This window comes from Alligator sinensis, unplaced genomic scaffold (assembly GCF_000455745.1).
Source record: "Alligator sinensis unplaced genomic scaffold, ASM45574v1 scaffold800_1, whole genome shotgun sequence".
Taxonomy (NCBI): Eukaryota; Metazoa; Chordata; order Crocodylia; family Alligatoridae; genus Alligator; species Alligator sinensis.
The window spans coordinates 183,679-209,141 of NW_005842655.1; the positions used below are offsets into that span (position 1 = coordinate 183,679).

At 53.5% G+C, this 25,463-nt stretch overlaps 1 protein-coding gene across 1 annotated transcript in view; it reads right to left on the reverse strand.

Moving 5' to 3' along the window:
• The window catches only part of COL8A2 (collagen type VIII alpha 2 chain), a 178,081-nt gene extending 158,798 nt beyond the window's left edge, over window positions 1–19,283 (reverse strand). Inside the window, exon 1 of the mRNA XM_025215606.1 lies at window positions 19,221–19,283. The gene's annotated coding sequence lies outside the window, so the exon portion shown is untranslated. The remainder of the gene's footprint in view (window positions 1–19,220) is intronic.
• Window positions 19,284–25,463: the final 6,180 nt, after the last annotated feature.

Sequence of the window (25,463 nt, forward strand, 5' to 3'; positions counted from 1 at the left end):
ATCCCTGCTGCTCTCAAAAAAATAATTCAATCTCGAGCTGAAACAACGCTAACTTAATTTCGTCGGGTCATGGACGTAATCAAATCAGCCTTCTGCATTTGGAGTAGCGTTTCCATGTTTCCATAAGGTGGATAATTGTGCTCTGAAAACAAGCCCTTTAGTGCTCAACAGGAAAAACTTAAGACCGTGTAGGAGGGGGCTGTGTGTTTTGGCTGGGCGGCCAGGAGCTGAAAATGTTTCGGCTCATTCTGAATTCTTGGCCTTGTCAACAGGCACAAAGTGCTTGATTCAGCCTCTCCCGGCAGCCGAGCTGTGCAGCTGGGCTGGGGTGGCAGGGGGGGTATTCTGCGAAGCAGGTGAACGGGGCTGAGTCTCGCCCCAGGAATACCGGAGATGTCTCGCCTGACCAGACGCGTTCAGAGGGAAGCGCTGGCATTTTAATATTCCATAGTCTGCGGTTCCAACACCAGACCCATTCTTTGGCCTGAGCTGGGGCAGAAAATAGAGAAAGGAATCCCTTAGCCAGCTCCAGGGAGGGCATCGTGCTCTGCACACTTGGTTCCCACCCCCACGATTGTGTGTCTGTGGGGTTTTATCCTTAGGAGCCCCCTGGGGTTATCAAGCCGGACCCTGCCCTGGCACGAACTGGCAGCAGAGTGGAGAGGAAGCGTAGCGTAGACTCTCCCTACCTACCGATCATCCAGAACTGCAGCCAGCATTAGAGGGTCCTTGCCAGTGGTCTGGGGAGCCCTTAGAGGGGGAGATCTAGGGCTGGATTGCTACCATCCCACTGCACCTTATGTCATCCAGTTATAACCTCAAGAGTTCTCATCTCCACAGCCCTTTACAGACCCCAGCCTGACCCGCAGCACTGTGGGGAGGCAGGAAGGCATCACAGCCACCAAGTTCCTAGTGAGGCACCAAGCTCTTGCCCCCATGACCTGCCTGAGGTTACACCACGTTGGGATGCCAGGACAGGAGTTCCTAGCTCCTGGCTCTATGCCTAGAAAGTTTGGTTGTGGTCACTTTCCAGCTAGCCGTCATCACGGGACCTCTGAGAGTATTAGAGTTAAATTTTCCAGAGCTCCAAATGATTTAGGAGCTAACATCCCATTTTCCAAAACTACCGAAGTGAGCAAATGAAGACCGGCAAAGTAGATGCAGAACCCCGCTGGGGAACCGATCAGTGCTTCCATACTAGGCATTACTCTCTGAGCGTGACTGAACATTTTGCTTCAATGACAAGCTGAGGGGTCAGATTTTCAACACCGAGGTAACTAGCCACACAGAGAGCTTGCCACAGGCGGTGCTGGATTCCCCAGGAACTCCGACCTGGGGTTTTGAGATCTGAAGCCTTCCTAGAGGCTTTGTTCTTCTCAAGCCTAAGGTATCTGACACAAAGGTGTCCCCTTATCTAAGCGGGGCAGAATAATTGTCCCTACAGCAGGACTCTGCACAGAGACAGAGCAGGAAGACTGTTTCTGGGCTGGGCAAACAGCAGGTCCATTTAAATTAACTGGTTTTACAACTCTTAAGGCACTGGTCTGTGCACTGCCCAGATTCTGCTGCTGTTGCTGGCAACGGCTGGGACTCTGGCTTGAATGGAGCAACACCAGTTTGCACTAGCTAGGGATCTGGATCAGTACCCAAAATGATTTTTCCTGCACTGGTGCAGAGCATCCCTATGAGCTGCAGTCGGGACACTGGGATCATGCTGTGGGAGGCAGGGTCCTTCACTCCGGACCTCCTGGGAACTTGGGTTTCTAGTTCCGCACCTTTGCTTCTTTTGCACTGCAAAAGGGGAGAGGGCTCAAAGAGACCTTGGGACATGCGGAGGGTAAAATAGCACATGCTGGAGGGTAAAACAGCGCAAGCTCAGATAGGCAGGACAGTCGGGAGACCAGAATGGGTCGGGGATTGTTCTGAAAGTCCGTCCGAACAGAACCTCTTTGCGGGAGCGTACCAGCTTGTCCACCGCGCTGCTCAGAAAGGCTTCCCGGGCTAGGCTGGAAATCCTCCCTGTGGCACTCACCTCGGTTGTGAGCATCCCACGTTCAAGACCGTAACAAGGACTTGAACCTCAGTTGTCTGTACTTGCCCTGACCACCGAGCTCTCTGCTCGTCTGATTTTTGGAGTCTCTTGGTTTCCTTCTAAGGCAGGACAGAGGAATATCTGAGATCCTGAAGCACTTCAGCACAAGGGAACCAGTCCTGGCCCATGTCCAGACAAGCCTTTCCTTCAGCCGGGGAGCTTTGGCCCATCTGCATCAGGCCCAGTTAGTTGTCACAGAATTAGGCTCTGTATTTTTGCAGCTCTTCTCTGCCTAGGGACTTCCCTGGGGCTCCCACTGCTGCAATATGGGTCTCTTACTCATTTGTATACTTTAGCTGCGGCAGGGAGGGATTAACCCCAATTCCCCGAGGGAGAGCTGAGGCACATCCTGCGCTGAGGCAGCTTGCCCAGGGTCATGCAGTGGGTCGGCGGCAGAGTCAAGAACGTAACCCGGGTCCCCCGAGTGCTACATCAGCGTTCTGGCCACAAGACCACCTCCGAGAAAGGAACAACAGCCAGGAGATCCGGTTCCTGGCCCCCCTGCCCTGCTCCAACCATTAGCCCCCCATCTGCTCCTGGAGCTGGGAATAGAAGATGCAAGCCCCAACCCCCAGCCCATTGGCTCCAAACATGAAACAACGCGCCCGCTCAAGATGGAAGAGGAAGCACTTCTGCCTGCCCATCCAGCTCTGGAGAGTCTGTAACAGGAGACCTCAGCCCAGCAGCCGGGAACCACGCGGCGCCCTCCTAAAGACATCTTGATTTCCCAGGTCAGCCGTCTAACGAACCACAAGGGCAGCTGGGATGCTCTAAGGCACTAACCACAGAGACTCGATCCTCACCTAGGAGCAAACCCCAGAGCAATTAGCTTAGGCCAGGCACGTGAAGGAACCACATGCCTCCGGGGCTACAACGCTCTTGACTGCAATGGCTTTCTGGTGTGCTGCAAGCCTGCATCACGCACACAGCCTCAGCCCAAGCTCCCAGCTCTTTGGGTGCAGGCCATAAAACCCCTTTTAGAGGGCCTGGTTTTGCTAGGGCGAGAAAGACCTGGGGTCCCCCAGTGCCTCCCGCCCCTGGTAGAGAGCGTGGAGGAGCGGAGACAGCATTCACGCTCCAGGCTCCTTTACAATTCCTGGAGGACATTTCTGAACAGGGAAGGGTTGTGTTTGCTTTGGCAGCCATTGCCCCTTCCATATACATACGAATGGAAAAACTGCGCTCACCTCACACGGCCAAGCCCTGCGCTGCTCCGCCGTGCCAGCCCAGGTGGGAGCGAGCTGCACAGAGGGCCCTGTTCCTAACCAAGCCTCTTAATTAAAAGCAACAAATCCACCCCAGGCAAAATGTCTCCCTGTGGCTCCCTCTGCTCTGGAAGTGGGAGAGGGGCAGGAGACATGAGGGAGAAGCTCCCTCTAAGAGCAACCTCCAAGAGAAGAAAACACACCTCTCACTTAAACAAGCAGATATTCTCTAGTTACAATGCTAACTGGCCCGTCCCTTCTGGCATTGCTTGGTCCAGACGTGCCTGGCACCCTTTTCAGGGGGCTTTCCTTTCCACTCAATACCTCCAGCCCCTCAGAGCGCTTCATTTTTGCCTGGTGTTGCTGGGTGCCGAGAAATAGCTTCCCAGCGCCTCCAAAGAGGTGGCTGCATTTTAGTGCTGGCAAGAGAAGAAGGAAAGCATCCGTGAGGCCCCGTGCTCTGTGATCTCTGAGCGACAGAGCTCTGCGCTGGCCAAAGCTCCAGGCGTAGACATGATTATAGCGCCATAGTGCACCTGTCCTGCATTTCGGACTGGACTTTTGATTTAGCTTGCTCCAGGGTCCATGGTGAGTGAAATCACAGAATCATAGAAAACAAGGGTTGGAACGGACCTCAGAGGTCATCTAATTCAACCCCTTGCTCAAAGCAGGACCATCTCCAACTACATCATCCCAGCCAAGGCTTTGTCGCCCTAGGTCTTAAAAACCTCCAAGGATGGGGATTCCACCACCTCTGGGTAACCTGGGTAAATCTCTTTTGCTTACCTGTATAGTTTAATGGCTGGAGTCTCACTGTGCCCAGCCCCTAACTGAGCACAGCCGCCTTGGTGTGCTGGGGGATACCCAGTCCTCAAATGAGACAGGAGCCCTGGTCTACTGGGAACCACACAAACACAGCAGGAAACACTGCCTGCCTTGAAAGACCCACTGAAGCTCATGGAGCTGCTAGGACAGCTCAGGCCCGGGGTATGTCCTGGTGCATGCAAAGAGGATGGGGAGATAGAGGCTGTGGCATGTGCACAGGGCCTCAGATTGGGAGGAAGTGAGGAAGGAGCAGCTGCCCTGGGCTGGCTCCACAGCCCTGACTGGGGGCTGCCCAGCCTGCCCTGGGGGACAGAGATGTGCAGTGTTACAGGGGAGGAATGCGGGATCTCTCCCCACTCCCTCTGTCCCTGCATCCCAGCCATTCGGGGCACCCAGTGGGCCCTTGACAGAGCTGTGCAGAGGAGAATCACTCCGGGTGCTGGGCCCCAGTGCAGCCAAGTAGCTGCCCCCCTCACAACTGCCCTGGGCTGGCCAACCTCTAGGGCTGACTATGCAGATAGCACTCTGATGTAGCCCACACGAGGGGCCTGGCAGGGCTTGGTGACGTGAGGGGGCTGAGCATGTTTAACAACGGGCATATTCTCCTGAGAGAACAGGGCTCCCATGTGTCCCCCAGAGCCTGAGTAGAGGGGGAGAGTCACCATCCGGCACACACAGATGCGAAGCTGCTGTCTGCTCGGGTCCCATCAGGACCTGGAGGCCCCTCTCCCCTGCATGGCCACACCAAGCCAGCATCCAGGCTCTGAGGACCCTGCAATGCCTTTCTGCATGAATTCATTCCCCCTGCCAAGCCCCACTGTGTGCAGTTACTCTGCCCACTTCCACGGTGCACACTCCACAGCGCAGGGCAGGAAAGGGAGACAGACTGCATCTTCCAAGAAGGGCCACAGCATGCTCTGTGCCAGAGCCAGCTGCATCAGAGCGGTGGGTGAAGCAACCTGTGGAAGCCATTCCAAAGGCAGCAAATTTAAACCAGACGCTGAGAAATCCTGCCGCGGGATAGTGCTTGAAATAGCTCCACCCGGTGCCAAGGATGAGCCATTCCTATGAATAACAGTGGCAGCTGCTCTTCGCTCAGCAGGATCAAAATGCAAACAGTCTCGGCACACCTGGTTCAAGGCAGAAGCCAGTGGGCTGCAGCGATCTGAATGTGAGCTTCCCTTCCGCTCACAGTGCAGCCCTGGCTCATCGCTGTGCTCCAGGATGGTAATCTGCACCCTCACCTTATAGACCAGGGTCATTCCCCTAGTAGGGTAGCCCCAAGCAGGGACCTGCACCCCACTCTGCTTCTCATTCAGACAGGAAGGCAGCCTGTGCCCCGGGGAGGGCTCAAGGCGCTGGAGGCAGATTTCAGCGGGTGACGCTTCTGGTGGCACCAGCAAGAGGCTCTTGCCCTGACATCCCTGATATCACATCACAGGCACTCAAAGTAAAGGGGTTGAAGCTGGAGCTGGCTTAAGTGCTTGAGCAAACCAGAGCAAAAGCGAATGAGAACGTGCTGTGGGAGGCCAGCCCAGGCCCTGCTGGGATCTCAACCCAAGGCCATTGGGAGGTGTGAAGGGAAGCATGGGCCTTGGGGTGAACCCAGATTCACTCTCTGGCTGGCACTAAGCCTGGGACAGCCTGCACCAGGGCCAGAGTGAGTTATGGAAATGCAGGGCACCTCAGCCAGGATGGGAATATGGTCAGGAGGAGAAGGGGGCAGCGCAAGGAGAGATGTGCAACACAGCAAGAAAAGGAAGGAAAGGGAAGGGAAAGCCCAAGGGGGGAAGAACTGAGACGGAGCTACAGATTAAGGGTAACACAAGGGGGCCTGGCACTGCCGGAAGCAGGGTGGGCACCACCTTCTGAGCCAGCCCTGACACCTCTGCCCCAGTGCTGTGCTGGGCAGGGCCATGCTGCAGGGCACAGTGTGAGTGCTTAGGCAGGGGCACCCCTCTCTCTGCATCACGGCTGACCTCAGTGCCATCATAGTGGGTTAGTACATGCTGTGCTGCAGGGAGCCAACAGGAGGTGATCTCCTTGTAGTCACAGCTATTCCCGGGAAGACCGTAAATTCCCCGAGCATCCCCCCAGGGCAGAGCGGGGACCCCCTTCTGAGCTATTGCTCTGTGTTGCTGGGCCAGGAAATGATCTCAGAACACACACATCCAGCTCAGAGCTTCTGAAGGCATCCTAGGGCCAAGGCTTGAAGATGAAAAGCACCGCAGAAATGTGGCGAGATTAATTTAAGGAGGCTGAGCCCGCTGGACCGGCATTCACCCACATACAGCCTAATCCCTCTCCAGCTCCAGATCATCCCCCTTCTGCCAGATCTCCCCTGGGTCAAAGCCTCAGCGCACAGAGCGGCCAGCTGGGTTTTCAGAGAGCCTTATTTTATCCACTAGCCAGCAGGTCCCTCCTGAACACCGCTGGCCTTGACCCTGCTCCTGAGCTGCATGGGCGCTCTCCACCCATCCATGCCCCAGGGCACCTATAAGCCTTAAGGGCGAATTACATGTCTGTGCCCCCTCAGGGTACCTGTAGCCTTAAGGGCTCATTGCATGGCTCCATCCTTCCCTATACCATGCCCCAAGCCTCACAAGTGTTATTATTCAGTGGCCCCTACACCATACCCCATGCCTCACAGGTGTTGCTGTACCATCAGTCTCCTGTTCTGGCTTTAGCCTTCTCAGCCTGCACCCCCTTTATTTAGCTGGGCCTTCTAGCCTGGGCCCACTGTATTGAACCATTGACATCTTAACATCAGAAACCAAAGCAATACTAGTCCCCCGCTCTCCGCCCACCCCCTGAGCTCTCAAGCTCTCAGCTGGAGATGGCTCTGAGGCTGGAATCCTTGTTCCTGAGCATGTGTACTCATATGAGCATTTCCTTTCAGGATTTGCACTTCTCCAGCACCAGACCCCTAAAGCCTCCATGGCCAGGCCTCTTCTTCTCAGTCTGGCCTGCAATGCTTTGCCCTTTTAGCTCAGCTTCAGTGAACTCATTGCTTGCATTGGGAAAAGCTGGTACTTCCTCACTCTCCCTGGGGCTCATCTCTGTCCCCATGGGCTGCATTGCAGAGATCTGCTCTGCTCTTACAGTTGTGCCCAAACCAGAAACCCACAAAGTCTGCGCTTGAATCCCAAGGCCCACATGAGCTCTTCCCATGTCACCATCTCAGCTCAGCCACTTCTCACATGTTCTGGTGCAGCACAGAGCCAGCGGGACAATTCTCGCTGCTACCACGGGCTGTGACTGGACTGCACCTAAAGACAATGACATTTAGGGACAGCCTGCCTGAAGGGCCTGGCTCTAGGTCAATAGGAGCCCTTCAGTTGACCGGGGTGAGCTTTTGAATCAAGCACTACATCCGGATTCATTTCTTTGCTCGGTATTCAAGCGCCTGGCTGCTGAGCTTGCTAGGCAGCTAGACAGACAGAGGGAAGTGGCTGGGATCAGATGAGAATACACAGGACCTTGAGCCAAAGAAACTGTTGTATTCCTAGCCGGCAAGACTGCACATTGAGGAAAGAGGGGGAAAAAAAGCAAGCCAAAAGGAAAACGTTATTTGTGTAGTTTCTAATTAGGCCCAAGGTCTCCATGTGGGCTGCAGGGGTGGGGGAGCCCCGCTTTCTTGTAAAAGGGAATGTTTGTGAATATGAAGTAAGCTGGAAAAACATGTTCTTCTTCTCCCCGCTTCACTAATTTTCCCTAATTCAAACCAGCCCTCGAGTGCGCCAGCTCCAAAGGACCATTTGAGGGGAACGGGCTGAACTGAAATGCTTGAGTTACTGAAAACCCTGCCGCCTGATCCCTCCTGGGAACAGCAAAGACAGTAGTTTGATGGGATTTTTGCAACGTCCTTTTTAAACCACCATGTCTCCGGCTGGGGCAGCCACCCCTCCCTGTCCCTCTCCCCCAGCATGCGCCTCCAAAAGCTTCACTTGCAAGTGCTGCGCACTTTTCCTTGCGTGTCTTGATTAATCCATTGACAGGGGGTGGAAATAAATCCACCGGCTGGCACATTGTAAATTCGTCACGTGCTTGGCGTGCACATTCCACCCCGCCATAAACACCCCTGGTAAATCTGACTCAAGTCACCAGCTTGTGAACAGAGGCACTGTCTCCAAATGAGCCTGCCCCTGCAAGTCTATAGCTGCGGGGTTGCCCTGGAAGAGGGAAGAACTGTGGCATGGCCCTTGAGAGATGGGCATGAGCTGGGAACCTGCTTGGCTGTGGAAAGGGCCACTGTGGAGCTGATGTGAGCTGGGCTGAACCTCAGACACCACTCAAGGTGGAGGGCTGGCTCCATTGCTGTTTTTTGCACTCGTCATTCTTTTTGGATTTTAGAGGTCCTTGATCTCTGTCCCATCCCTTACACCCAAAACACACTGCCCAAATCAGCCTCGGCTAGCCCATGCCCCCTGCCAGGGCCCTGCCTAGGAGACAAGGTGTGTTTTGGATAGGAGTTAAGACATGGAAGCAATGGCCCTGGTCTCCTAACATGCAGGCACCTGCTGCGAGTTCTCCTGTGCACAACAGCATCTTTTTTCTTGGCGGGTACCGAGCCAACAGGGGAAGAAAGGTGGGCACTGCCATTTTCCTGCAAGGCTGTGCCTTCTCTCTCCGCACAGCTCCCTTAGCTCTGTCCACACAGGGCTGGGCAGCAGTCAGGCTGCAGCTGTGCTGAGCCCACCTTGCCCCAGGATATGCTGGTGTTCCCCCTTTCTCATCTTGCAATCTCCCTGGGGCAGAGACATCTTTGTGTTGCATGTTAGCCCAGCCCCTAGTGCAGCAGGGCCCCCTCTATGGCAAGGGCCCTGAAGCGCTGGAGTAAGACAAGTAATCAGACATGTGGCTGACAGAGTGGGGAGTGGGTTCCCCACGGCAGGGGCCTGCCAGAGGATATTTTCCCTGGTTTAGTAGTAGTTCAGCACCTCATCTGTGCGGGGAGGAGAGATCTGCATAGTAAGGTGAATGGCCATCCTCCTCCTCAGCCAGCCTAGGTCACACCTTCTCCCCTCCTAGCCAGGAAAAGCCCCAAAGCACTCTCTACAGGGGTCAGGACCTGTGCACTCTTGGTCAAGGTAATCTCTCAGAGCGTTACGTTGCTTCTCCCACTGGGCCTGCGTTCTTCACTGCCCATTCTCATGCTTCTGCTGTGTGCTGCACCCTAGAAGCAGCTGCATTTCAGCAAACACCGAAATCACCGTTGCTTGTCATATGGCTGCACAGGAGGAGAAGAAGGCGATGGCCAGGGATAGTCCCAGTGTCCTGTGAAGCAGGCTGGAAAACAGCAATATCACTGCTTCATAAGCAGGGAAACAACCAGCTGGTAGAGGCTGGATTTGAACGTGGGGGCTCGTTTTTCTAGCCCACACGACACTGTTTGACAGCAGCAGTGGTCAAGAAAGGAGCCATGTTCCCAAAGATGCCCCTTTCCCCGCTAAAATGCTGTGATCACAAGCATGGGCCTCTGCACAGCTATATCCCAGCCCAGGCCCTGTCAGTTCGGGCTCTGCCTGTTACCAGCACGCGCCTCCAGCTGTACCAGTGATGCTCTCCAATTTCTGCCTGGGCTCCAGCTGACATGTGGAAATCCACTTCTCTCCACCCTCTCACCAGAAGGCTGGCTGATGCCCAGCTTCCCAGGGCAGCGGTGAAGGAGCACTTGGTGCCAGGCTGCAGAGAGAGACCTCTCCCTGTACCAGTACCGTGGCTAATGATGGCATGGAGCTGCTGTGCCAGAGGGGTCCACAGCCCTTTCCCTTTGAAAGCCCAATGTTATCTATTTCTCTCAGGGGTCTTCTCACAGAGTGAAGAGCCTTATGTCTCTGACCCTAGAATTTAACATGGCTTTAAGGCCACACGCAAGCCTGTGACATATGTTGCACCAAGTCTCCAGGTCTATAAATCCCTGTCCCTAACAAATCAATTCTGCTGTCGGTGTACATCTGTGCAGACTCCTCCCAAAACTGCAGTGAAGTCTGGGTGATTCTGCCTCTTGGCGTGTACCTGGAAATGCACAGTCAATGCTCCAACGCGGCTGCGGGACACAGCTCTCCCAGGGGCCTGTGTCAGCCCAGCCAAGAGGCTGGGGACGATGTGGGTGGGACAGGAGCACTACACAGAGCTGAGGTTACCCATCCAGTGACTGACGCACAGGCAGGTTTGGCTGCTTGACTTTCTGGTGCGCTGCTCACCCGCCCAAATGTTTATGCAGCAAATTAGTTGTAAAAGAAATTAGTGTTTTATTATGCTCTGAACAGCTGCTGCTTCATTTTATGGGGGTCATTCTTCGTGGCGGTCCGACCAACCAAGGAGAGGAACAAAGGAGGGGTTGGGGGGGAGAGAAAGAAGGCTGAAACGGGCCACTTTGGCCTTGTCTAACCAAGGCCTGAGGGGTGCCAAGTGCAAATGTGCCAAGCACCTTGGAAGTTGTCTTTGAGTGTGACCCCAAAACGAGCTCGCTTCCCCTACCCCCCCAAAAAAGAACGGCATGAAATCTGTCCAATTTCTGGCAGTGGCAGAGCTGCTTTCCGACCCAGAGTATCCCAGTCCATTGTTGTTTAATGCTTACATTGCCCTTGTGCCAGACCGGGTTTGGGATGTGGCCATGCTAGGCTCTGTACAAACATGTGGAAACACCATTTCTGTCTCAAGGAGATGGAAGGTAAATGAACAAAGGAGGAAGAAGTAGGGACAAGAGACGGTATCTAAGAGAAAGTTTGCATAAACACCTTAAAAAGACCTGGCCTAAGGCGGCACCCACTGTAGCCATCTGCCCCTCAGCCTAGCCATCTTTGCCAGGTGGTCTTTGCAAGATGCCACAGCAGAGGTAGTCAGGGGAGAGTGTCATTACTGCAGAGTAACCCAGGCTGTACAGGCCAGTGAAGATGAATGTTTGGAGACCTTAGGAGGACAAGGACATCTGAATTTTTGCAGGCTCTCGAGGCAAAAATAACTAACACAGTGGATGCAGTGGGAAGGGGCTGTAGCACGGTGCCCAGCAAAAGGGGGAAATGAACCTGCTCGACTAAGCCATGCCAAGAAGGCTGAACGTTGCTCAGTTTTAGCATTAGGGCCAGCCAGGCTGCAGGCAGTCAAGACCATTCATAGCAGAGTGCAGATCTGCCCAGACCCTGAGAGGTGCTAGTGCCCAAGGACAGCTCAGCTGCACTGCTGCCAAACCAGGTGTTCACAGGGACTCTCATTGTGCCTCTGTGTTGAGAGGATCAAGGTGGTCAGGTTCCTGAAGCGTAGCTGGCCTGCTGGGAGCTGCTGCATCTGGAGGTAACTCTGCTCCCCGGGGCACGATGGCTGCACAGAAGGAGGTGACTGCTGCCTCCTTGCATCCCATGCTGCTCTTTTTTCTAAGCATGCCAATGATGCCCGCTTTATAGATTTCATAGACATTAGGGCTGGAAGGGACCTCAAAGATCATCAAGTCCAGCCCCCTGCCCCAGGGCCAGGAAGTCAGTTAGGGTCAAAGGATCCCAGCAAGATAAGCACCTAAGTATTTCTTGAATGAGTCCAGACTAGGTGCCTGCACCACTTCTGGAGGGAGTCTATTCCAGGTCTTGGAGGCTTGGACAGTACAAACATTTTTTTCTTATGTCCAGCCTAAAACAGTCTTGGAGGAGTTTATGACCATTGGTCCTTGTTTTTCCTTGTGGTGCTCTGGTGAACAGATGGTCTCCCAGATCCTGATGCACACCCCTTCTGTACTTATAAGCAGCCACCAGGTCCCCCCTGAGCCTGCGCTGTTCCAGGCTGAAGAGTCCCATGGCTCTCAGCCTCTCTTCATAAGGTCTATTCTCTTGCCCTCTGATCATGCACATGGCTCTCCTCTGGACTCTCTCAAGCTTCTCCACATCCTTCTTGAATTGTGGAGCCCAGAATTGAATGCACTCCAGCTGTGGCCTCACCAAGGCTGAGTACAGCAGGAGGATGACATCCTGAGATTTACTTGAGAAGCATCTATGGATGCAAGCCAGAGTTTGGTTTGCTTTACCAGCTGTGACGTCGCATTGGTGGCTCATGTTCATCTTGTGGTCAATCAAGACCCCCAAGTCTCTTTCAGCAGTAGCGCGGGCAAGCGTAGCACTGCCGAGCCTATAAGTATGCTGCGGGGGGTGGGGGTTTCCGAGGTGGAGTACCTTATATTTATCGGTACTGAATGTCATCAGGTATGTATCCACCCACTTACTGAGTTTATCCAAGTCGGCCTGGATCACTAGCCTTTCCTCAGGCGTGGACACTATGCCCCAAAGTTTAGTGTCATCGGCAGACTGAGCCAGTGCACTTCTGACACCAATGTCCACATCGTTGATAAAGATGTTAAAGAGAATCGGTCCAAGGACAGAGCCTTGGGGGACGCCACTGGTCACGGAGCGCCATAATGATTTGCTACCATCGACCACTACTCTCTGGGTCCGGCCTCGGAGCCAATTTCCCAGCCATCAGGCTGTGGTGTAGCTGAGGCCACAGTTGGCCAGTTTTTCCATGAGAAGGTCATGGGACACCAGATCAAAGGCTTTTTTAAAGTCCAGATATATGATGTCAATCTCTTCTCCTTTGTCCAGGTGATATGTCACCTGGTCATAAAAGGAGATGAGACTGGTCAGGCAAGACCTACCCGTGACAAACCCGTGCTGGCTGTCCCTCAGGATGTTGCCCTCAGCCAGTTTATCCAGAAGGGTCTCCTTGATAATTTTTCCCAGAATCTTACCAGGGATCGAGGTCAAGCTGATTCGCCTGTAATTCCCGGGATCTACTTTCCACCCTTTCTTGAAGATGGGTGCCACATTGGCCTTCTTCCAGTCTTCTTTAGTGTCACACAGCTCCTGAAAAGCTGGTCAGGAAGTCCCTTGTGCCCCACTTGGTAACTCCAAAGGGTCTGGATCTTGGCTGTGGCAATACCAGGAATGCATGCCCTGTCCTGCGCCTATAAATGGGGATTAATCTAATCTCTGTCCATGCAATTAGATTTGCACTGGTGCCCCAGTGAGCAACACGCTCTGATTCAATGAGCAGTGTGTGTGTCATTTCCTCCTACACAGTCCCCACTGCTTCGTCATTTGTCCTGGGCTCTCTACCGCTGCTGGGGCGTCTCCCTCAGCTCAAACACTGGCGGTCTGTGAATTGGTAGTAAGAGGAACCAGCTTCTGCCCCTTTGGGCAAGACAAGTTCCCGAGGGGTCACAGCACACAGCATAGCGGCAGGTGGGAATGGCCCCAGAGTCAGTGCCAGGCCTCTCGCAGAATCGCAGAGCTGGAGAAGCCTTTCATCCAACCCCTGCACAGAGGCAGGTCCCACTGCTGCACACTGTCCCAGACAAGCGCCTGTCCAGCCTCTGCTTGAAAACGTCCAAGGAAGGAGCTTCCACAACTTCCCTAAGCAGCCAGCTCCATTCTCCTATGTTTTTATGCTTAGGAAGCTTTTTTTCTGAGGTTTAATCCTGGCCTGCCTTGCTGCAGCTGACACCCACAGCTTCACATCCTGACCCCTGTGGCAAAGGAGAATGGTTCTCCTCCTTCGCCTTTATGGCAGTCTGTCAAATCTTCACAGACAGATATCATGTCTCCCCGCAGTCTCCTTTTCTCTGAGCTAAATAGACCTTGTTCTCAGGGCCAGACCTTGTTTCTCATACAGCTACATTTCAACCTCTTTACCGTCTTTGTTGCTTGCCTTTGGATCCTCTCCAGTTTCTCCACATCCTTCTGAAAATGCCGTGCCCAGAACTGGGCACGGTGCTCCAGTTGAGGCCTAGCCCATGCTGAAAGAGGGGTCTATTGCCTCCCATGTCTTGCCTACAGTGCTTCTGTTAATACAGACTCAATTAGTATTTGCCTCCTTTGTGACAGCATCTCTTTGATGACTTGTGGAGTCTGTGATCTACCAGGATGAGGGAGGATGCCTTTTTTCTCTAGCAGCAAAGAGTAGGACGCGGCCCAACAGCTTGAAGTTGCAGCAAAATAGGTTTAGATTGGATATCAGGAAAAAGGTCTTCACTGTTAGAAACGCTAGGCAGTGGGATAGACAGCCCAGGGGAGATGAAAAATCTCTAGCACTGAGCACCGGAGATGTTCAAGAAGAGGTTGGATAAACTTTGACCTAAGAAGCTATGCCTTTGCTATATTATAGATTATTTCCCATTCTTTTGGGCTTTGCTGGTTGCTGCATGGGGCCAGGAAGGGATTTTTATCCCCGTTCTGTTGCTACACGTGCTGGGGAGGTGCGGGGGTTGCTTTCCTTGGAAGCAGTAGGTACTAGCTGTAGCCAAGCCTGGGGATTTTGACTGGGGTGTACCACTGTTCCTTCTAGGACTAAAACCCAGAGGTTTCTGGCTAGAGTGTCTTGCCCCTTTGCTCAGGGTCAGATCGATCACCACATTTGGGTTCAGGAGAGAATTTTACCCCATGGGAGACTGGTACAGATTGCAGTGGGGGGGCCTTCCTCTGTAGCGGGGAGCATGACCCACTTTATTGGATCTCTCCAATGTATTTTAACACCGCTTGCAGCATCAAGAGGCTACCACTGTTCTCCTGCTTTGCCCGTGGCAGGTTAGGGTGCTATGCCTTGCAGTTATGTGACAGGGGTGTTGGTGTAGTCCTAGTAATAGGTTAGACAAGGATTCACTTGGTCCAACCCCCTCCCCATTTAGTGCCATCGGCAGACTTGACCAGCAAGCTCTCTATCCCTGCATCCAGGTCAGTAATACAAACGTTCGACAGCACCAAACCTGGAGCAACCCCACTTGAGCCCTCCTGCCAATCTGACGTTGATCTATTTAGGGCTGCTCTTTGCTGACGGTTATTCCACCAATTCTGTATTCACTTCAGTCATTCTGTCCAGCTCCTAGTTGACCTATGAGAATGTCTTTTGGGACCATATCAAAAAGACTCACTGAAATCCAGGGGTATTATGTCCACTACTTGCCCCCATCCACCAAAGCAGCTCCCCTGTCAGATCAGGATTATTAAATAAAAACCTCCAGGCTCCAGTGGTCCTGTCACAAGCTGAACTGGAGTTGAAGAAAGCCAGCTCTTGGCTCCTGCCTCAGGGCTGCCGCATGAACCCAGGCTGCCGCGTACGGGCATTTCCTTTGGAGCTGTACATGTTGGTTTATGATTTTTATCTGCCGCACTATTGTTGGTGCTGTCAACAGATTGTCCTTTGAGCTACAAAGCCAGGGCCTTTTCAATGGGCTCTTGAACAACAAGGCTGTGTTGGTGCTCGGAAAGCCCGGCGGTAAGTGACTCAGGCTGGGGCTTTGTTCTTTTCAAGGGAACTCACCAGGGTAGGACACAGAGTCCACGTCCCTCCGGAGGCCTGTGAAACCCTGAGACATTGCAGCCATAGACCAGGCCCTGGCCACAGCCCTGACTTCAGGGGGAACGTTCCCATCATCACTTTCTGATGAGGGCATCGCATCACGGACGGCACAGCAAAGGGGTTGTCAATCTTTGCAGGAGCCCAGGACTGGGCTAGGAGGGATGGACAGGGCTGGGAGAAAGCTCCAAGCCCGGCAGGTGTCCTCTCTCCCCTCCCTGTGGGAAGCCGTGTGGGTGGAGCAGGGCAGCCAGCCCTTTTGCATTAGGTTTTTTCTCACCGCACCAGAAGGCAGAGGAGTACGGGGGAATATGGCTTCATGCCAGGGAAAGGAGATGCTTGCCTCTGTGTTCCCTTGCTCTTACTTTAACCCCTGTTCCACATCTTGACCCCACCTCTGCTACTGACTCCCTCTGTGACCCTGGACAACTCTCTTGCCCTCCTTGCCTCAGTTTCCCTAGATACAAAGCATGCATGAGGACATGCCCTCCCTCCAACTCCACCAACCAAAGCCCTGGCACCTCCCAACACAGGGTCAGTCTTCAAGCCAATGTGGATTCAAAAAACACGACTGCTCAGCCTCGCAGCCAAAGCTGGGCTGCTCTGTGCCCATCCAGACCTCACTGCTATATCTTTGTGCTTGTGCCCGATGGCCCATGGCTTCACAGGGGATGCCCAGGTAATGCAAGTCAGATTTTGCAGAAGCCAAGGGAGTGATGGTCACTTAAAACAGCGGAGGATGGGCCTGGGGTTTGCTAGTCCTGATGCAAAGAGGCCAGTAAAATGACCTGTCAGTGGGTTCCCCTGGACACTCCCCTGCAGCTGCTGATTCCTTCCCTGCAGCGATGGAAATCGCCTTCGCTTTAGCAGTGCTGAGGATGGTTTTGATGCTCTCCAGTGTCAGAAACAAGAGAGTAAAAGGCTAGGAACCCACCTCCAGGCTGTGAGTCAGAGACGCCCCTCTCTGAGACAGTGTTGCACTGGCACAGAGGGGTCTGTCAGGGCGAAGCAGACCAGGAGCAAATGTCAGCACACAATGCGTGGTCTCAGCTCTCAGACAATGGCATTCCTACCCCACATGCATACCGAGTGCTTCTCAGCTTTTACTCACCATGGCCATGCTCCCACCCGGCAGGCTGAGTCAAGCAGAGGGGAGGCACACAGGGGAGCGAGCTGACCCCATGCGCCAGCCAGGGTGTAGGCAGGAGCACCAGAAAACTTGCTTAGGTTGGGCAGGGGTGGGAGTACTGCTTGGAGTAGAAGTCACAGGGTAGGGCCCAGCTTGGAAAGGTCCTAGGAGGGGTTGTGTAGGTGTGAGAAGACAGGAAGGCCTGCTGCAGGGCTTGCAGCTTGGCTATTTCATGGCTTGGTGAAGGGGGAAGGATTGTTTGAATAGGAAACTGGGAGGAAAACCCAGTGGGGACTTAGTCATGACCAACAGAAACTTCCCAGGGTGGTGCTGACAACCTCCTCACCCTGCCTAGACCTCCTCCTCAGCCTGTGGGCTGCCTCAAGTCATTAAGGGGTTAATGACAGGGTGCCCATTGAATAGATGGATGCCATAAACAATAGCTGTGGGCTTCCTCCTTGTTTTCTTGCAAACTTAGTTGACCTGATGCTTGGAGGTGCCACTACTGAGCTAGTGCCCCTGGCATAAGGCTGGCTCAAAGCCCACCCCCCCATGCCCATCACTTGTCCTAGCCCTGCCTCCTCCAGCAGCTTCCAGTGGCTCTTTCTTGTGGCTGCACCCAGAGGGGCCCTGTGTGGCCCAGTTCCTCTCCCCCAGGAAACGTTTGCTGTCCACCCCAAAGGAGAGCGCAGTCCATACAACTTCCAGCTGCCCCGTGGCAGGCCGGCCAAGGGATTGTACCCGGGCAAGGCTGTCTCACTCAGCTGAGAGAGGCAGGAGGGGGGACCTTGTGCATCACCTTGTCCTTTCATGTTGCGGAGCACTTTGCTCCAAGACAGGATTCTTCCTCACTTCCCATGCAGTCACCCTCGCCCCCTTGGCGCCGTCTGGGGGAGGGAAGGGCTGAGGCGCCCAGGCTACACTTTCTAGTCCCGCAAGAAAGGCCCTGACAAAAAAGTTCAATGAAAGCCACACTCCCTGCCCAGACTTTGGGGCTTAGTCCTGGCCAGGAAAGTGTTCTCAGCAGCTCCCATTCTGTATGAAATAATTTGTTATTTTAGTTGTAAAACAGTAAGTGGCCCCTTTCCAGACAGGCCCTTGGTGCGCGGGAAAAGCAAGGAGAGTCCCATTCCTGTTAATGACTGAACCATTCAGTCGGGGCTGGCAAGGCCTGGCACAGACACGTCCCCCTACTGTGCCCCTCCTCGCACGGTGGTTACCCAAGCTGACATTTTTGTAAGGAACAGAGTCCTGATTAATTAGCGCATTGGCTCGCACTTGCCTTTCTGAATGGCTTTGGGCAGGGAGGCAAGAGAAACCAGGAGGTGCATCTATGTGGACCCATGTCTGTTCATGGTTGTGTGTGCAGGACTCTGGATCAGTCTGTACAGTTGGGGAGGTGTTTCTAAGCATGCAGGGGCAGCAATTTCCTTTGCTTTTCTTCCTCAGACTAAATGTGAAGGTGCACGGGGAGAGAGAAGCGGTGAAACTCCAGGGCTAGGTGTGTACAGCTACTCCTCACTTAACAATGTAGTTATGGTCTTGAAAAATGTGACTTTAAGCGAAATGATGTTAAGCGAATCCAGTTATGACACAGTAGTTACCTACTAGCAGGTGGCGGGCAAACAACATTATAACCGGACACTGTGAAACTTTAAATGAGTATATTCTTTAAGAGATCAGCAACGTAATAACAAAACAACATTAACCGAGACGATGTGAAGTGAGGGGTATCTGCATGTGTGCACACACTTATCCGGACCTGTGGTACCAGGTACTCCTTAGCAGGCCGCAGTGCAGTGAGAGAAGGTGGTGGTGCAATTCCTTTGCCCCTAAAGCAAGGGCACTGACTCCTGGCAGCTAAGGCTCTGGGTCTGTGGTAGGGATTTTACACATCCAGCCTAAAGTCTGATCAAGCTACTTCAGTGCCTGCTGGAGCCAGCAAGAATTTCCTGGCAGCAGCCCCTCTAGGGATCCTGACGGTCTGTTTCAGCCTTCACGGGCTGGGCAGTAGAAATACAGAAGTCAGTGTTGCTGGATGTTACAATCACTGGCTCTCTGACTCGCATGCACTAGCAGAGAGGCAACTTCTGTGGGGCAAATGGGAAAGGGAAATTTATTATCCCACACAAAACCCATTTCCAGGTAGGGGGAAGAAACTGCATGAACAAACCAATAGCAGACTCTGTGAAATCACTTTGATAAGACTTCAGTATTGACGCGAAGGTGACCTGGCAATTGCAATTACTCCATATCCACAGTCAGGGCACGCATAAGTCCCAAGGGGCAGATGTGGGACTTACGTGGTATTTGGATTTTATAGCTTGTCAGCCAGTCTTAAAGGATGCCAAGGTTTTTGCTAATTCTTGGGTGATTCAGTGACCCAGTGTTTGGAGTGCCCTCTGGCGGAGTCCTCATTGCACTGCTGCTGCCTACCCGAAAGGTGTGCAAACACGTGAAATCAGCCGCAAAGGAGTATTGGGGAGACGCGCCTTAGCAAGGCCAGGACAGCAACCTCTTCTTGCTAAGCATTTGCAAACCCATTGCGATCAGGAGGCCTGTCTGCAAATCATTTGTCAGCAGAGGAAATGAGCAGGGCAGCCGAAAAAATTATTCAGAACTAATTACTCACCCAGCTCTAATTTCCTGTGATTTTGGCAGCCCGGAGCCTGCACCGCCGGGCACGTTTTCTCACAGCCCTCTGAGTCACGCCCCAGCCCACTGCCGATGCCCTGGTGCCAAGTTCCTCCTCCCAGCCCATGTTTCGTGCAGGGGCACTGACTGCCAGCAGCAATCCTGAACCAGGACAAGGCGGTTGACTTCCGGCTGTTCTGAGCCAGGCCCTTCAGCAAAGTCCGGACCGCATCCAAGCACTTGCATCATGGACTTCGGCACAAGCCCATCCCTCCACAGCGGGTCAGGCACCCGCTCTGCATGCACGGGAGAGCACAGAGCCTCCTCTGTAGCATGCCAGGAAATTGGGTGATGACTGGGATGCTGGAAGAGGGAATGCATTAAAAAACCCAGGCCTGCAAAGTTCCCAGTGCCACCCACGCCCAGGATACCTGGGCCCTGATCTCTGCACAGAGCAGGGTTTGTTCAGCTGAAGAGGTGCAGGCTGGGAAGGTGTTGCCTCCACACACCGATTTTATTTAAGAAGGTTTCTGGCTACTTGTTGGCATGACAGCATCAGCACCTCCAGGGGCGCCCTGCATTCAAACCCTCTCCAGCCAACCAAGTGCGCTGGCTGCCTTTGCTCCTGCTAAGGGTGTGAAGTGCAGAATGGGCACAGGGCAGAACACAGGGTGGGCAATGACACCCTGTCTCTTACACACGCCCACTCCAAGGTCTGCCACACAGCAGCTGTCTCTTAAGCAGCACTTTATGGGCAAGAGAGGCTCAGGGCTACTGCTCTCCATCAGCCAGCTCCTGACCTATTTGGTGCCCCGTTACAGTCAGCATCAAGACACCTTGCAATCCTTTATTCACCCCATGCTTTGTTTCATTACGCTCCTTTCTTTGCCTAAGGAGATGGCAAGTTCTTCAGCGCACACATGTGCAGAGCAAAACAGGTGCTAGTTGTTTCATGCACAGAGCTCTATGCAGTAAGAAAGCGACTCCATGTGGATTGTAGCAGCTTGGGTCAGTGCGGCTGCTTACAGCCATGAGGTGCACTGCGGGTTCAGAGGTGCTGGGCAATTCCCCAAGCACTGGAACCTGCCCAGTGCCACCTTCCAAATGGTCCCCCTGCAGCTCCTGTTCCAGTCTGCACACGACCTGCAAGTTGTGACATGAGTGGCAGCCAGAACTTGTCATCGACACTGAAATACTAGCAGCAGCATAATGTCACCATCAGCCCTTGGTGCTTGCCCAACCATCTGCTGGAAGGTCTGTGAGCAGGCCACAGGAAGCAACGATGCTCTCTCCAGTGTGCAGCCTTGTCAGGTGGCAGATCCACAGCTCTTGCCCCCACATCCCTTAACAGATAAGGATGGACCACTCCACTGAGTGGAGGTGAGACACTCAGCCAAGAACCATTCATTGAGAACCAAACCCATCAAAGGAGGCAGGATGGGATGGGATGCTGGGCCCCCCCAGCAAGCCGGACACGAGCATTGGTATTAGAGCAGCTGACATGCCCATCCTTTGTGAATGGGAATATGCTTTCCCTGTTCTTGCCCAGTGTGCAAAGGGAAAGCTCCCAGGGGCAGTCAGGAGGGTAGGCAGTGCCATTGTGGTTTTCACACAGGACACCTGGATCTCCCTCCCCAAATCCTAGACTTGCACTGCCGATGATAAACAGAGCATTTGCTGGCCCCACTTGTACCCTAGGTTACCCATGGCTTGAAGGCTACAGGCCTGCAATGAGCTTGGGGGTGCAAAGGTGGGAGCAGAGCACTCAGCATTACAGCTCTGCGGAGATCAGCGCATGTGGCAGCTCTCTGTACTGCCCAAGCAGGCAGACCTGAGCAGGGTCAGGGGGCAGACAGAGCATGCAGCCCGAGTGCGGGGACAGCACTTAGCAAAGGGTCTGGACTTAGCAAAGGCTCCCAGTGGGAGTGCCCCCAAGTCAGTCGCACATACCGCTTCCAGCAGCACAGTGCTACTACCATTGCTCCAAGCCCAGAGCCAGTATCCTTCAAGCTTTGGTCATTAGGCTCTTCTCAAAAGAGAGAAAACCCTTGGCCCATGCACAAAGGTGACCCCAGGAGGGCCTCTGTGCCCTGCACTGTGGAGTCACTCTGATGGAGAAAACTGCTGTGCTTCTGCCCCAGGGCTGTTTCCCAAAAGCTTTTCCCTTGGTGACTGGGATCAGGGCCCCACAGTGCTGCCTGCACCCGCCCACTGCAGCCACAAAAAGGTGTTACCCCCAGCTCTGCCACTGACCGGTTGGGGGACCTTGGGCAAGTCACTTCACCTCTCCACACTACCTGTTTCCTCGTCAGCCTGGCCTACTTAAAGTCTGTGCCATCAGGAGCCAGGGCTGGCTCTGGCCAGTGCCCACAAAATGCCTACCACAACAAGGTGGACTGCCCTCCAGAGATCGTGGCAGCGAGGACACTGGATGCGGGGCTTTCCAGATGGCCTGTATTTGTCACAGGACAGCAAAGTTGGATTGCGGGGGGGGAGATGAGATTTCCAGGACCCTACTCCCCTTCTCTCCCTGCAGTAACCCTGCTCCCACCCCGGCGCTGCAGGGAGTGCGAGTTGCTAGGAGCCGTGGCTCCAGGAATGCGCCAAGATGGGGAATCCTGGGCAGAGCATCGCTGCCTCTCCAGATCCGGCTGCTCTCAAACAAAAGCCATATTGATTCTCCCACACTTCCACTGCATCCCAGGCCCCGATGGGTTGGCCCCTTCCCCCTTGTACTGTATCAGGAGGCCGTGGGGTTTGTTCATGGATTTTTAACCCTTTCCAACCTCCCACCTCTGCTCTTGAGGATTCAAAGGACTGTGTGTGGCATCCAGCTGCAGGGGAGATTGCCTGTAACAATGGTTGCTTGGCAACACTGCCCAAATTTCTCCCATGAGACATAAAGCTCACCCCATGGGAGAAATGGGGGGTAAGCACAGGCAGAGGCATCCCTTAAGTCCTACTTCATTCCTAACCAGGTGGGGCTGTTCAGGCAGGAGAATTAATTGGTGTGAGAGGGGCAATCTTTAATTAGCTAGCCAGGCTTTAATTAGCATCAAAGGATTCAGAAGGAAGGAAGCAATCCCTAAACATCCAGGACATGTAGTGCATGAGTGCAGGCAGCTCCTTGCATAGCTGGGGCCTGATCCCCAGCTGGGGTTTGTAGGCCTGACTGCAAAGTCATTCAGGATAACAACTCATCCTCATTGCATAACTGCAGACTAGAGCAGGGCATAAGGCTACTGAGAAGCCTCTCAGAAGAAGGCCCCAGACAATATTAGGGCAGCAGGGAGGGGAAAAGGTGCTTGTGCAGCCAGAAGAGAAAACTACTGGTCTCCAGATCAGCCTTATCTGGCCTCTGGGTACAGAGCCAAGTGGCAGTGCCCAGGCAGCAAGCCCCGTGGCCTGGGTTACAAAGCAAACCCCTTACTTTGTAAGGCAACCTGGTCCAAAGAAGAAGGGGACTGGATTAGATAGAGCAGGGAGTTGAGTTTCCTGCAGCCTGGGAAATCCTTCGGCCAGGTGCAAGGCAGATAAAGTGCTCCCAGACCAGAGCAGCCAGGATTCACTCTCACCAAGGAGTCAGTGCAAGGAGCAGGTAGAGCATCTCCCAGTCCTCAGCAAGGAAGGAGCACCCAGCAGCCCACAGCCTTCTCTATACTCCCTCTATCCCCACACCTTTCAATCCTGAGTAGCCAAGTCCCTTGGTAAACCCCTCGCTCTCTACAGGAAACTGAACTACTGCCCTGCAAGCCATCACAGGCTGTCCCCATTCCCACCACACGTGTCCTTTTAGAGCCCCTCTCCAGGTGAGCCTGGGCTCAGGTGTGAGGTGGGTGAAGTCAGGGCTCTAGCTCCTCCCTAGGCCCCTCCCTATATAAATGGAGATCTGAGCCCTACTTTTATTTTAATATAATAGCAATGGATCTGTACAGCCTAGTCTGGGTCTTTCTGTAGCTTTTCACTTCCATTGCACCCTGCTGGATACAAATCCCTCTTGATTATGTCTCTGATGCTCTCTACGCTTCCAGTGTAAAACTTTGCTTCAAAGTAGAAGGGCCTTAGGCATCACACAGGAATAGGGCCTGGCAGCTTTGTGATCCTGGGGATATCTTTAAGAGTGCTCGGTAACCTTGCTGCTGGAAATAAAGCATCTGGGTTTTATGGCTGGAGGTGGGATTAGGGCTTTAATGCCTCAAAAACACATCCCTGTCTATCCACTTGTGTTTGCACCATGCTTGCACTTCTCTGGGGAATCGCTTCTTTCCCCAGAAGTCAAGCAGATGAATGAAAGAGCAGGGAGAATTACATTTTTAGTACAGTTTCTTAGAAAAAAATCTCTCTGGGTTTCCTCTTTGCCAGCACTTGAAGACTGATACGATCAGGTCGAAAATGTCTGCAAAGCAATATGAGGGATAACATTTCACTCACAAATCATGATTAATATCCTGTTTATATGAGCACTGACAAAAGGCCTGCAATTTGCTGCTGTCAGTCAGGGTAGGGGCTTGAGGCTCTCCCCTGGAGCGAAGTATGGTCTGAAATGTCTCTCTCTGAGTAAATGGGGCATGTTCTCTCTCCAGAAAGAGCACTTAATTTAATGTTTAAAAAGACTTTTGGCAGCTGCCCAGGTCAGTCATTAGCCCAGGGTCCACCTATTTGCTTCTGTCTAGGGAAAGTCACTGTTGGCCAGATCCTCACCTCTCTGCTATCTTCTGTGGAAGGCTGGCCACCACCAGCTTTGGGGGGCTGGCCTTGTATGCAGACCTGAATTTAGTTATCTGGTCTAAGTGCTAATTTGATGGCAACCTATCAATGCCTGCACAGGCAGGAGATTGCTAGCAAGCAAAGGGGTGTCATGATCCAGTGGCTGAGGTTACACCAGTCCAAATAGGAAGCAAGGCACAACGTTTTAACAGGCAGTTCAAAGCATGCCTGGAACTGTTCCTTGTCCTGTGGAGTGCTTGCAGAGAGTGGTCTTGATCCGCGGGGCTCAGTGCTGGGAGCAGACGATGAATGGGGGCCCCTCTGGCTTTGATGTCTAAGGGTCATCTCTCCAGGTGGAATCGCCTCTTGGAAGTCTAGACAGAGCGGCTTCAGTGTGAAGCCTTTACTTCCACCAGGAAGGGATTCCCAGTAGGTACCTAGAGGGGGGCAAGCAGGGTACCAGCCCCAGACGCTGACTTACAGGTGGTGCCAGAACGGAGGGAAGTCTACATCGTGGTAGCATCCACTGGGTACAGGGACACTGTGCCACCGACTTCCCTGCTGCTGGCAAGTGGAAGCGGCAGTGGCAGCTGCAGTAGCAGGGTGGGACATAAATGCACCAAATTTGGGAAAGGCTAGCCCAGGGCACAAAACTTAGGATGAGTAACACCTCTGGGGATTCTCCTCATGAGCCTGCACAGCTGTGGAGATGCTACAAATCGGCAAACATCCCCAAATCCAGGGCCCTTTGCCATCTGGATGCTCCTCATAAACATAATGCACCTGCTTTTGCACACCTCAATCAGGCAAGGCCCAGCATCAGCTCTCTAGCGTGCCTACAGCTAGCCAAAGCTGCTTTGCTCTGTCTGTGGGGCTGGGCATTTTCCCCACATGCCCTTTGATCACCAGCTCTAGCCGGTTTCCTGAAAGCTCCCATTTCCTTCCTACAAAGGGTCCCATTAGCCTCCAAAATCTCTCGCTCTTGGCTCAAAACCAGAACACCAATTGCTCAAGAAAAGAAGGGTATTTGAGAAAAACAAGGCCCTCTGTTGCTGGCAGACCATGGGCTGGGGTTTCCAGCGCAGGTGTGAAGGCTTTTGAAATGCAGACACAGGGCTGTCAGTGTCTGCAGCTGCTCCTGCCTGGAGGTGCTGCTGCGTGGTGGAAAGGATGTTAGCAGCAGCCAAGGGTGCTGTGAGCATGCGCTAGCCAAAGGGGGACAGCGGCTGTAGGCCAGCGTTGTGTTTCTGCCAACCCTTCGTTCTGGCCAATCTCAAAGAGAAGAGCAGTCTGATACCTCTTACCCAGCAAGGGCTGCTTGCAGAGGCCTGCCGTTCTTACCCCAAGTTCATAAATGGGGAAATTAGTCTCATGTTTTATCTCTGGTGCCTTCAACCCCTGGGAGGCTGGCACTTCCGCAGTCCAGAGCACACCCTCACCCTGGTGACAGGACCTCTGTCTGGCACAACGCTGCAGAAGGGGGAGTCTGCCTGGATAGAAACTGGGTGATGAATGTGTCTTGGAACACAGCAGG